We start from the raw sequence: 13,409 nt of genomic DNA, 5'->3' as shown, positions 1-13,409 counted from the left end.
ATTATAGCCTTGTTAACCTTTGCTTTACATTTAATGTCCGCTCATGAGTGAGTACATACCATGTTTGTCTTTCTGAGTTTGGGTTACTTCACTCAGGCTGATTTTTTCTAGTTGTATCCATTTGCCAGCAAATTTCATGATGTCATTTTTTAACTGCTGAGTAATACACCATTGTATAAATGTACCACATTGTATAAATGTACCAATTATCCATTCTTCAGTTGAGAGTTGAGGACCATCGAGGTTGTTTCCAGGTTCTGGGTAATACAAATAATGTTGCTATGAACACAGTTGAGCAAATGTCTTGTGGTATGATTGATCATCCTTTGGGTATATGCCCAAGAGTGATATAGCTGGGTCTTGAGGTAGATTCATCCCCAATTTTTTGAGAAACCACCATACTGATTTCCAAAGTGGCTGTACAAGTTTGCACTCCCACCAGCAGTGGAAGAGTGTTCCCCTTTCTTCATATCCTTTCAAACATAAGCTGTCCTCAGGGTTTTTGATCTTAGCCATAATGATGGGTGTAAGATGGTATCTCAGAGTTGATTTGATTTGCATATCCTGATGACTAAATATATTGAGCTATTCCTTAAATTCTTTCCGTCATTTGAGAATCTTCTGTTGAGAATTCTCTGTTTAGATCTGTAGTCCATTTTTAAAATTAGATTATTTGGTATTTTGATGTCTAGTTCTTTATATATTTTGGAGAACTACCTTCTGTCAGATGTGGGGCTGGTGAAGATCTTTTCCCATTCTGTAGGTTGTCGTTTTGTCTTACTGATAGTGTCCTTTGCCTTACAGAAGATTCTCAGTTTCAGTAGGTCCCACTTATTAATTGTTGCTCTCAGTGTCTGTGCTACTGGTGTTATATTTAGGAAGTTATCTCTGGTGCTAATGCATTTAAGACTACTTCCTACTTTCTCTTCTATCAGGTTCAGATTTATATTGCGGTCTCTGATCCACTTGGATTTGAGTTTTGTTCATGGCAATAGATATGGATCTATTTGCATTCTTCTACATGTTGACATCCAGTTATTCCAGCACCATTCATTGAAGATACTAGCTCACTTCTCAAAAAAAGAACAACCGCTTTAGATAATGGATAACCTGCCACTCTATACCCAGAATTCCCATGTTCTCTTCCAGGCTCTAGCCTGAAGTAACAAAGGAAGTCCACATGCCCAGATGTCATCACAACAATTTCAACAATATGAAAGGTCAAGCCTGATCTTCTTTCTCAAATCCATCAGTTTTGTAGAAATGCTCCCCAATGAGAATTACCTAGATGAACTCTAGGACACAGAATTTAAAAGACCAATCACAAACTTCACCAAAGAATTCAAGGAGTTTAAAGAAGACATAAAGAAACAGTTCAGTGAAATCAAGGAAGAAGAGCTCATGGATAATAAATAGCTGAGTGATGCCAAAGAAAAACCACAAACAGAAGGCTGAAGGATATGATGAGTATAACCTAGGACCTGAGAACCACATTCAATAAGGAGGTAGAAATACTGAAGGAGACTTAAGCTGAAACAAAGATGGAATTGAAAACCCAAATACCTCAACTAGAAACCCCAAAGGAAAGCATTACAAGAAGAATTAATTAAGCAGAAGACAGATATCAGGTCTAGACCAAATAGAGGCTCTAGAACAAATTACCATGACAAATTTATAAAAACATACACAGGAATGTGAAACACCATGAAAAAAGCAAATCTTTAAATTATAGGCATAGACTAGATCATCAACAAAATCATAGAAGAATCCCAAACCCATACAAATAGAAAGACACACCCATATGATTAGAAAAATCACACAGAACACTATATAAATAGGACCAGAAAAGAAAATTGCCACAGTATATCATAGTTAAAGCACTAAGCATACATACAAGGTATATTGATAGATGCAAGTGAAAAACCACAAGTTACATAAAGAATCCATTAATTTCTCAATGGAAACTTTGAAAGCCAGAAGAACCTGGAGCAATGCATTCCAAGTCCTAAAAGACTGTGATAAGCATTGTATATTAATAAACCCAGCAAAAGTAAAAACCATAATTAAAGGAGAAAGAAGAAAATCTTTCTATGATATAAGTCTAAAATAACTGTGTAAAACCAACAAATCTAGAAGAAAAATACAAGAAGTAGTATGTTTTTCTTTTTAAGACAGGGTTTCCTTGTATAGCCTTATGAAATTTTTTCTGTAGACCAGGCTGGCCTTGAACTCACAAAGATCCACCTTGGACTCCTAAGTGCTGGGATTAAAGACTGAGCAGGGAACAGTATTTTGGAGTGAAGTGAGGAATGAACACAGCAAAACAACTGTGGAAATAAATATTAAGCCACAATTATTACAAAGTATCACTGATAACAAAAACACCACCACAAATTGTCAATCATGTGATGACTACAATTAACACAAACATTTCAATAATGAATTTATATGTCAATGACCTCAATACTCTACTCAAAATATAAAAGCTGACTAATTGGATCAAGAAATAAAACCAATATGTATGCAGCCTACAAGAATTATATCTTAGCTTTAAATACAGACACTGAATTAGGGTAAGAAGATGAACAGAAATCCTACAATCAAATGGGTAGGAAGAAAGCAGGCATCAACATTCCAATAATTGACCAAATAAATAAATTTCAAACTAAATCTAGTCAGGGGAGATAAACAGAGACACTTCATTCCAATCAAGGGAACAGTTACTCAAGGAGATTTTGCTACCCCAAAAAATATATGCCTCAAATTCTGGTGCATCCACTTTCATAAAAAAAAAATTCACTACTTTATTTAAAGACACAGATCAACACCAACCTAGTAACAGTAGATGATTTTAGTATCCTATTTTCTCTAATAGGCAGGTCATCTAGACAGAAAAGTGAACAAACCCTCAGAATTCATTGGCATCATTATCAAATAGACTCAATTGTTATCTCCAGAATAATCCATACAAATAGCAAAGAACACACATTCTACTCAGCAACACATGAAAGCTGGAACCCCAAACAAATCTTTACAAATTCAAAAAGATTGAAATCACTCCCTGTATCCTATCTGACCACAATATAGTAAAACTTAATTATATTCATAGTAAAAATAAAAAGACAAACAAATAAACAAACTTATGGAAGATTAAACAAATCATTGCTGAATTTGGAATGAGTCAAAGAAAAAAATCAAGAAAGGAATTTTAAAAACTTCCTTGAACTAAATGAAAATGAAAACAAAGCACAACAAAAACTCTGAAATATATTGAAAGTGGTCTTATGAGAAAAATTGATTGCTTTAAGTATCTACATTAAAAAAAAATCAACCAAAAAACCAAAACTATTTAAGCTGGGTGGTGGTGGCGGTGGCGGCGGCAGCGGTGGCAGCGGCGCATGCCTTTAATCCCAGCACTTGGGAGGCAGAGCCAGGCAGATCTCTGTGAATTAGAGGCCAGCCTGGTCTACAAAGTGAGTTCCAGGAAAGGCACAAAGCTACACAGAGAAACCCTGTCTCAAAAAACCAAAAATAAATAAATAAATAAATAAATAAATAAATAAATAAATAAAAATTAAAAAAATTAAAAAAAGTCAGCAAAAGCAAAAATAAATGACTTAGAGATACAATTCAGGAAATTAGAAAACAAGAACAAGTGAAAGCCAAACAGAAATCAATGAAATAGAAAAAAGAAAACAATACGAAAATCAATGAAACTAACTGCTTGTTCTTTGAGGAAATAAACCACAGTAACAGTCCCCTGGCCCAATTAACCAAAAGAAAGATAGAGAGATATCAAACCAACAGAATCAGATATGAACAGGGAAACATTCAGCAGATATCACAGAAATTCAGAATATTATAAAAGAATATTATAAAAACCTATATTCCATTAACCTGGAAAACCTAAAAGAAATAGATAAATTTCTAGATACAGCCAAACCACAAAAATGAAGCCAAGAAGAATTAAACAACCCAAACAGACCCATATCACATAATGAGACTGAAATAATAACAAAAGCCTTCCAGTTTAAAAAGTCTTTTATTAAAAAATATTTTTATTTTATAATTAATTTAATTTTACATATCAGCCGTGGCTTCCCCTGTCCTCCCTCCTCCCACTTCCCAGTCTTCTCCCCCAGTGCACCCCCCATTCCCACCTCCTCCAAGGCAAGGTCTCCCATGGGGAGTCAGCCCAACCTGGTAGATTCAGTTGAGGCAGGTCCAGTCCCCTCCTCCCCGCACCAAATATAAATACAAATGGACTTGATTCCACTAGTTTGGCTATTTGTCCCTGTGCTTTTTCCAATCATGGTCTCACTATCTCTTGCTCTTATAATCCCTCCTCTCTCTCTTGCCAGTTGGACTCCTGGAGCTCCACCTGGGGCTTGACCTTGGATTTCTGCATCTGCTTTCATCAGTCATTGGATGAGAATTCTAGCATGACAGTTAGGGTGTTCAGCCATCTGATCACCAGAGTAGGTCACCTCAGCACTCTCTTGACCATTGCCAGTAGTCTATAGTGGAAGTATCTTTGTGGATTTCTGGGGACCTCTCTAGCACTGTGCTTCTTCCTATTCCCATGAGGTCTTCATTTATCACGGCATCTCTTTCCTTGTTCTCCCATTCTGTTCTTGATCCAGCTGGGACCTCCTGCTCTCCTGAGCCCTCTTTCCCCTGACCCTTGCCCTCCATTACCCCCCCCACCCCCGGTTTGCTCATGTATATCTCATCCATTTCTAAGTCATTGGGCGATCCCTGTGTCTTTCTTAGGTTCCTCTTAACTAGGTAGCCTCCCTGGAGTTGTGAGTTGCAGTCTGGTTATCCTTTGCTTTACATCTAGTATCTACGTATGAGTGAGTGCATACTATGTTTGTCCTTCTGAGTTTGGGTTACCTCACTGAGGATGATATATTCTAGTTCTATCCATTTGCCTGCAAACCTCATGATGTCATTGTTTTCCTCTTCTGAGTAGTACTCCATTGTGTATATATACATACATTAAAATATTATCTATCATGACCTATAACCAAGTTGACTTTTTCTCTAAAATACAGGGATACCTCCACATACACAAGTTAATAAGTGTGATAATACAAATAAATGGACTTATGGACAAAAATCACATTATAATCTCAATAGATGCAAAAAAAGCCTTTCACAAAATCCAAATTATCTTCACGATAGAAGTCCTAGTGGATGTAGGGCTAGATGTAATTTACCTCAACATATATGAAAGCTGTACATCAGAAACTCACAGCCAACATCATCCTAAATGGAGAAAAATTTGAAAAAATCCCACTGAAGTATGGAAGGAGATGTGGCATTGTGCTATCCTCACTCCTTTTCTAATATTGTGCACAAGCAATACAGCAAAGGAAGGAAGTCCAAGGGACACAAATATGGAAAGAAAAATTTGCAGTTGAGATGATGTTATACATAAGGGATCCCAAAATTTCTACCAGAAAACTTCTGGAAACCATAAACAAATTCAGGAATGTGCTGAGATACAGAATCAACTTGCACAAATAAATGTATTTATATATCAATAGCAATAAAAATGAAAATAGAGATAATGGACACACTCACATTCATAGTAGCCTCAAAGAAATTAAAATATTTATGAATAATTTTACTCATGGAAGTGAAGGACATGTAGAAAGAAAATGTCAAGCATCTGGAGAAAGTGATTAAAACACTTGAAAATGGACATCCCATGCTCATGGACTTGTAGAACTCATATTGTAAAACTGGTCATTTTATTGAATGCCATTTACAGATTCAATATAATCCTAAATGAAATCCTTATCTCATTATTCATAAACAGAGAAAAAACCTACCATAAATTCATATCAATTCATAAAAGATTCTGGCTAGCCAAAACAATCCTGAACAAGAACAATGCTAGAAGAAATACTATTTCAGATCTTAAGAAGTACTACAGAGCCATCTAATAAAATCAGTATGGCAGCGGCATTATAATACATATGAAGACCAAAGGAGCAAAGTCAAAGACCCAAACATGAGCACATGTGACTTCAGCTATCTGTCATTTCATGAAAATACCAAGAGAATAAGTTGAAGAAAAGAAAGCAACTTTATTAAATGGCTCTTTGGAAACTGGATGTCCACATGCAGAAGAATGAAATCACAGCTTTTCTAACAACTTGCACAAAAACTAACTTCAAATGGATCAAAGACCTAAACCTGAAACCTGAAGCAACGAAACTGCCAGAAAAAACATAGGCAGTACCCTCCATGACGTAGGTGTAGCAAAGCATTTGCAAATAATGCTCCATCTGCTGAGGAATTAAGGCCAAGAATTGACATGTGGAACTTTATAAGAATAAATTGCTTCTTCCAAGCTAAAGAAACAATCATCCAGTTGAGGAGGAAGCCCACTGAATGAGAGATATTCTTTGCCAGGTATCCATCTGACAGTGGATTAATACCCAGAAAAAATCAAGAACATAAAAAATAAAATAAAAACCCACAAACAAACAAACAAACAAACAAACAAACAAAATGGAATAAAAATTCTGACCTTTTAGAAAAAGGACCTGAGACCTGAACAGAGAGTTCTCAAAAGAAGAATAAAAATAGACTCCAGGCAGGGAAGCAGGTAAGCTGACAGCAGATCTTCACCTTTCCTTCTGCCCCTCCAAATCCAACCCCCAGTCTCATCCCCAACTTTGCAGCGGAATACTTGCTGTGGTTTCCTTTGTCTCTCTGACCTCATTCCCAAAGGTTAACAACGATCTTTTCCTCCAGCCTTTCATTTCCAACCTCTTTCTATGAACCAGCCTACAGCACCAGCATTCCTAGGAATACCAGATGAGCAGGACAGGGAAACAGGTAAACTAACTGAAGACCCTCACTACTCCCCCCTCCTCTCCAAATCCAATCCCCCAGTCTCCTCCCTAGAGCTGCAAGAGAACACCAGCTACAGCCTTCCATTCCCCACATCCTGCTGACATCTCCAGTGGATTCCACAGACCACCCCTTCTGACCTCCCTCACCCCACTAGCTGCTTTATTCCAGTTCCCAACTCTAGCAGACATTCCCTGTTAACTTACAGGCCATCCCTGCCATAAACGCAGGTATGCTGACTGCAGATCCTCCCCTCTCCGTCTTTTCCTCCAGATCCAATCTCTCAGTCTCATCTCTAGCTCTATAGCAGACCTTCTGGACTGACCTTTCTTCACGTTCTATACCCATTCCAAGGAGACCAAATAACCAGATCCCAGTGGAACCCTCTGCTTTCCTCCCTCTTGTGAACACTTTCATATCCCTGGGTTATCCTCCTTCCTAAGTGTCAGGTCCCAATACCCAGAAACACATTTTACCTGGAACCCCTAGTGGCCACACCTATCAAGTGCATGGAAAATTTCCTTCAAGGCAATATGCAACCATCACATTCAACTAAAGTCAAGATAGGAAACAACAATAACAATAACAACAAACCAAAAAACAAACCAAAACAAAAAACAAAACAAAACAAAACAAAACAAAACAACAACAACAACAAAAACCCAAGGAACAAATCGCAAAGACAAAACTAGATATCAGCACCCAGACCTATAATCCTCCCAATCCCAGAGGCCTAGATGTCAGAGTAAAAATGCAGTCAGTAGCAGCCAGGGCAACCTTACCATAGCAACCTTACCATAGCAAGCCCTCAATCTTCCAATAGTTGAAACACCAGAAAAAAATCTTAAAATGACCTCACAAAGATGATAGAGTTAGGGAGGAAATGAATAAATTTCTTAATGAAATCCAGGAAAACACAAACACACATTGGAAGGAAATGCAAGACCTGAAAATGGAAACAAAATCAATAAAGTAAAGAAAATCCAATCTGAAGAAATTCTTGAAAATGAGAAATTTAGGAATTCAAACAGGAACTACAGAGGCAAGCTTCACCAACAGAATATAAGAGCTATAAGAGAGAATCTCAGGCATTGAAGATGTGAAAAATCAAATGGATACATTAGTCAAATAAAATGTTAAATCTAAATTACTCCTGACACAAAACACCCAGGAAATATGAAACACCATGAAAATACCAAATCTAATTATTATAGGAATAAAGGAAGAAGAAGAAACTTAGGTCAAAGACACAAAAATATTGTCAATAAATCATAGAAGAAAATTGTCCTAACCTAAAGAAGGAAATACTTGTAAAGACCAAATAGATTGAACCAGAAAAGAAAGGCCACTTGTCACATAATAATAAAAACACTAAATGTACAAAACAAAGAAAGAATATCAAAATCAGCAAGGGAAAAAGACCAAGTAACATAAAAAGGCAGACCTATTAGAATTACACCTGACATCTCAATGGAGACTCTAAAAGTCAGACGGGCCTGGAAGATGTGCTGCATACTGTAAGAGACTATAAATGCCAGTCCAAATTACTATATCCAGCAAAACTTTCAATCACCATAGATGGAGAAAACAAGATATTCCATGATAAAGTAAAATTTAAGCAATATTTATCTATAAATCCAGTCCTACAGGAGGTAATAGAAGGAAAATTTCAACCTAAAGGAGGTTAACTACAACCATGAGAACACAGGGAATAAATAACATCAGACCAGTAAAATCAAAAGAAGGGAAACAGACACACCTCCACCACCACCACCATCATCAACAACAAAATACCAGGAATGAACAATCATTATTCATTCATATCTCCCGGTATTGATGGAGTCAATTCCCCAATAAAAAGGACACAGACTAAAAGAGTGGATGTGAAAACAGGATCCTTCTGCTACATCCAAGAAACATACCACAACATCAAGAATAAACATTACCTCAGGGTAAAAGCATTGAAAAAAAAAGATATTCCAAGCAAATGGACCTAAGGAGCAAGCTGGTGTGGCCATTTTAATATCTAACCAAATAGACTTCAAGCTGAAACAAGTCAAAAGTGATACAGAAGGACACTACATACTTTACATCAAAGCAAATATCCACCAAGATGCCATTTCAACTCTTAACATTTATGTCCCAAACACGAGGACACCACATTTGTAAAAGAAATATTATTACAGCTTAAATCACATATTGACCCTCACACACTGATAGTGGGAGAATTCAATATCCCACTCTCACTAATGGACACATCATAGAAATGCTGGAGCTAACAGACATTATGAACCAAATGGACCTAATAGATATTTATATAACATTTCACTCAAACACAAAACAACACATCTTCTCTGCACCCCATATAAATTTCTCCAAAATTGACCACATACTCAGACACAAAGTAAGTTTCAGCAAATAGAAGAAAACTGAATAACTGCCTACATTCTATCAGATCACCACAGATTAAGGCTAGATAAATCAAAGACAACAGAAACAACAGAAAGTTTACAAATTTTTGGAAACTGAACAACTCTACTGAGTGAAAAGTGGGTCAAGACAGAAATAAAGAAAGAAATTAAAAACTGCCTAGAAATCAATGAAAATGAATACACAACATACCCAAACTTATGGGACACTATGAAATCAGTGCTAAGAGGAAAGTTCATAGCACTAAGTGCCTACATAAAGAATTTGGAGAAATTTAACAATAACAACTTAATGGCACACCTGAAAGCTCTAGAGCAAAATGAAGCAAACTCACCCAGGAAGAGAAGATGACAGGAAATAAACTCAGGGCTGAAATAAACAAATAGAAACAAAGAGAACAATACAAAAAAAATCAATGAAACAAAGAGTTGGTTCTTTGAGAAAATCAACTAGATAGACAAGCCCTTATCCAAATTAACCAAAAAGCAGGGAGAGAGCATTCAAATTAACAAAATCAGAAATGAAAAGTGAGACATAACAACAGACACTGAGGAAACCCAGAGAATCCTCAGGTCATACTTCAAAAGCCTGTCCTCTACAAAATTGGAAAATCTAAAAGACATGTACAATTTTCTTTATAGGTACCAGGTACTACAGTGAAATCAAGGTCAGATAAACAATTTAAATAAAATAAAAGCAGTTACTAATAGTCTTCCAACTAAAACAAGCCCAGGGCCAGGTGCTTTTAGCTCAGAATTCTATCAGACTTCTAAAGAAGAGTTAATTCCAATCCTCCTCAAATTATTTCACAAAACAGAAACATAAGGAGCACTGCCAAATTCATTTTATGAAGCCATAGTTACACTGATACCCAATTCACATAAAGATAAAGATTCATCAAAGAGAGTTACAGACCAATTTCCCTTAAGAATATCAATGCTATAATACTCAATGAAATACAAAGTGAATCCAAGAATACATCAAAAGGATCATGGAATAATCAAATAGGCTTCATTCCAAAGATGTAGGCATGATGTTATATATGAAACTCAGTAAATGAAATCCACCACATAAATAATTTGAAAGACAAAAACCACAGGATCATCTAATCACTTACAGAAAAAGGTCCTTTACAAAATCCAACACCCCTTCTTGATAAAAGTTCTGGAGAGAATATGGGTACAAGTCCTGACTTTTTATAAAGAAGCCAGACATACACACTGTAAAAAACCCAATATCTTTTTAAAAAAACATTTTTAATATTTAACAGAAACTATATACAATAACTTTACTATATTTTAAATGGGGGGAATCCACCAGACATTTACATAAATAAAAAGCAAGGATAATTAAGGAAAGCCCAGCCCTGTGAGCTGCTTTTTAGTCAGTCACTAGGAAAAGGGGTTTATATTGCCCAGTTATGTGAAGATGAGGAAAGGCTTAAACACAGGCCTTTAGATATGGATAGCCAGACACTGAACAGCCAACACCTGAGGAGTGTCATTTCTGACCACAGCCCCTGCCTAGTAGCAGGAAATCATATCACAAAAATGTCTCTTTCACAGGCATAGTCTCCAATATTCATTCCATCACAGAGGCAGGGACTATGGCACTCTCTTCCTTGCAAAGAATACCATAACTTTAAAATACTAAAGATCCATTCCTCACAAATTTGGTTTATGTTTGTTTACAGCCCTCTATAGCCCTGAAGTAAAACAATGTAGTCTGGGTTGTCCCTGTTTAGCGAGAGATGATCAGAGACACACTTGTTTGAAGAATGGAAAGTTCAGGTCCACCAAAGTCAATCTCTAGAAAGAACTGTCAACTGATGGAATCACTTCTAGGTTTCCATTTACAGCAGCCAATCCACCCTGAGAAACCCAACATGTTTAACAAAAGGTGCTATTCCAAAATGGAGGTCTGCAAGTTGAAGAATACAAATTGATCTATACTTTATCACCCTACACAAAATTCAAGTCCAAGTTCACCAAAGATCTCAGCATAAAACTAGATACACTGAACCTGATAGAAGAGAAGTTGGAAAAGAGAATTGAACAATATTGGCACAGGAACCAAATTTCTGAAAAGACCACCACAAATGAAGGCCCTAAGATCAACAATTAATAAATGGGACCTCATGAAGAGGTCTGGAAAACATCTGTAAGGCAAAGGACACCATCAATTAGACAAAGTGTCAGCCTAAGAATGGGAACAGATTTTTATCAACTCCACATCTGATAGATAACGAATAACAAAAATATATGAATTAATCAAGGAACTAGATATCAAATCCAAACAATTCAATTAAAAACGTGATACATATCTCAATAGAGAATTCTTTTTTTTAAATTTTTCTTTATTAAGAAAATTTCCACTCACTCCACATGCTATCCTCAGACCCACTTCTCCCACCCCCAGACCTCCTACCCAAGCCACCCCACATCCCCACATCCCCCAAATTGAGGTCTCCCATGGAGAGTCAGCAGAGCCCAGCACACTGAGCCTAAGCAGGTCCAAGCCCCTTCCCACTGCACCAAGGCTGTGCAAGGTGTCACACCACAGGCACTGGATTCCAGAAGCCTGCCCATAGACCAGACACAGATCCCAATTCCCATGTCTGGGTGCCCCCCCAAACGGTTTGAGCCAAACAACCATCTTCCATAGCTAGAGAATTCTTAATAGAGGAAACTTAAATGGTTGAGAAACAATGTTCAGCATCTTTGGACATCAGGGAAATGCAAAGCAAAACTACTTTGAGATTCCATCTTATAACTGTCAGAATGGCTAAGATCAATAATGTAAATGACAGCTCATGCTGGTGCAGTTGTGAAGCAAGAGGAACACTCCTCCACTGCTGGTGGGAGTGCAAACTTGCATAGCCATTATGGTAATCAACAAGGAAGTTCTTCAGAAGGCTGGAAATCAATCAACCTCAAGATTCAGTTATACCACTCTTGGGCAAATGTCCAAAGGATGGTCCATCCTAACACAAGGATGGTTTGTGGCTTTATTCATAATAGCCTGAAACTGGAAAAAATCTAGATGTCCCACAACAGAAGAATGGATAAAGGAAATGTGTAGATTCACACAATGGAGTATTACTCAGCTGTTAAAAAATGACATAATGAAAATAGCAGTCAAATGGCTAGAACTAGAAAAATAATCATCCCGAGTGAGCTAACCCAAACCAGAAAGATATATATGGCAATGGCATGTACTCACTTATAAATGGATATTATTTGTATACTAATTGCTAAATGGTCTTATTAATAAATAACTGAGAGCCAGATATTGGGGTTAAAACTGAGAGATCAGAAAAGCAGAAAGAAGCCAGCTACATTCTCACCACTTAGAGATCCTCAGCCAAAAACACCTACTTCCTGTAAACTCACACCTATATGCATTTCTGTTCTGTCATCTCATTTCCTCTCTTCTCCCAGTTACATCACTTCCTCTTCCAGGCCCAGCTCTGTCACTTCCTGTCTGTCTGTCCAGACCTCCAGACCTTTGTGGTTAGTGCTGGGATTAAAGGTATGTACCACCATGCCTGGCTCTGTTCCCAGTGTGGCCTTGAACTTACAGAGAAATGGACCTCTGCCTTCTGAGTGATAGGAATAAAGGCATGTGCTACCATTGAATGACCTTTATGTTTACTATAGTGGCTTGCTTTTTCCTCTGATCCTCAGATAAACTTTATTGGGATACACAGATAATATATCAACACAATTATCCATTAATTAAATGATAACCAAGCTAAAATAGTTAGCTCTCTCCATAGACCCAGAGAGGTTAGGTAAAGAGGAGTGATATATATATATATATATAAAATCATCCCCATGATAGTCTTATATACTTCTTGACCAGTGTCTTATCCAGTCATCATCAGAGAGGCTTCCTCCACAGTGTATATATTATAGCAATTACTTTAGTATTTTAATGGTAGTCTTGACTATGAGAACAAGTGTGTCTGACTCTTGTCTCTGCTATCAGGACTCTTTTGCTCCTGTTGGATTGCCATGTCCAATTTTGATATGATAGTCTTTGCTTCTTATATTGTGATTTATTTTGTCATGTTTGTTTGCTGTCTCTTGGAAGCTTGGTATTTTCTA

Source organism: Onychomys torridus, chromosome X (genome assembly GCF_903995425.1).
Source record: "Onychomys torridus chromosome X, mOncTor1.1, whole genome shotgun sequence".
NCBI lineage: Eukaryota > Metazoa > Chordata > Mammalia > Rodentia > Cricetidae > Onychomys > Onychomys torridus.
The sequence above is the reverse complement of the archived record's forward strand: the minus strand, read 5'-3'. Positions refer to the sequence as shown.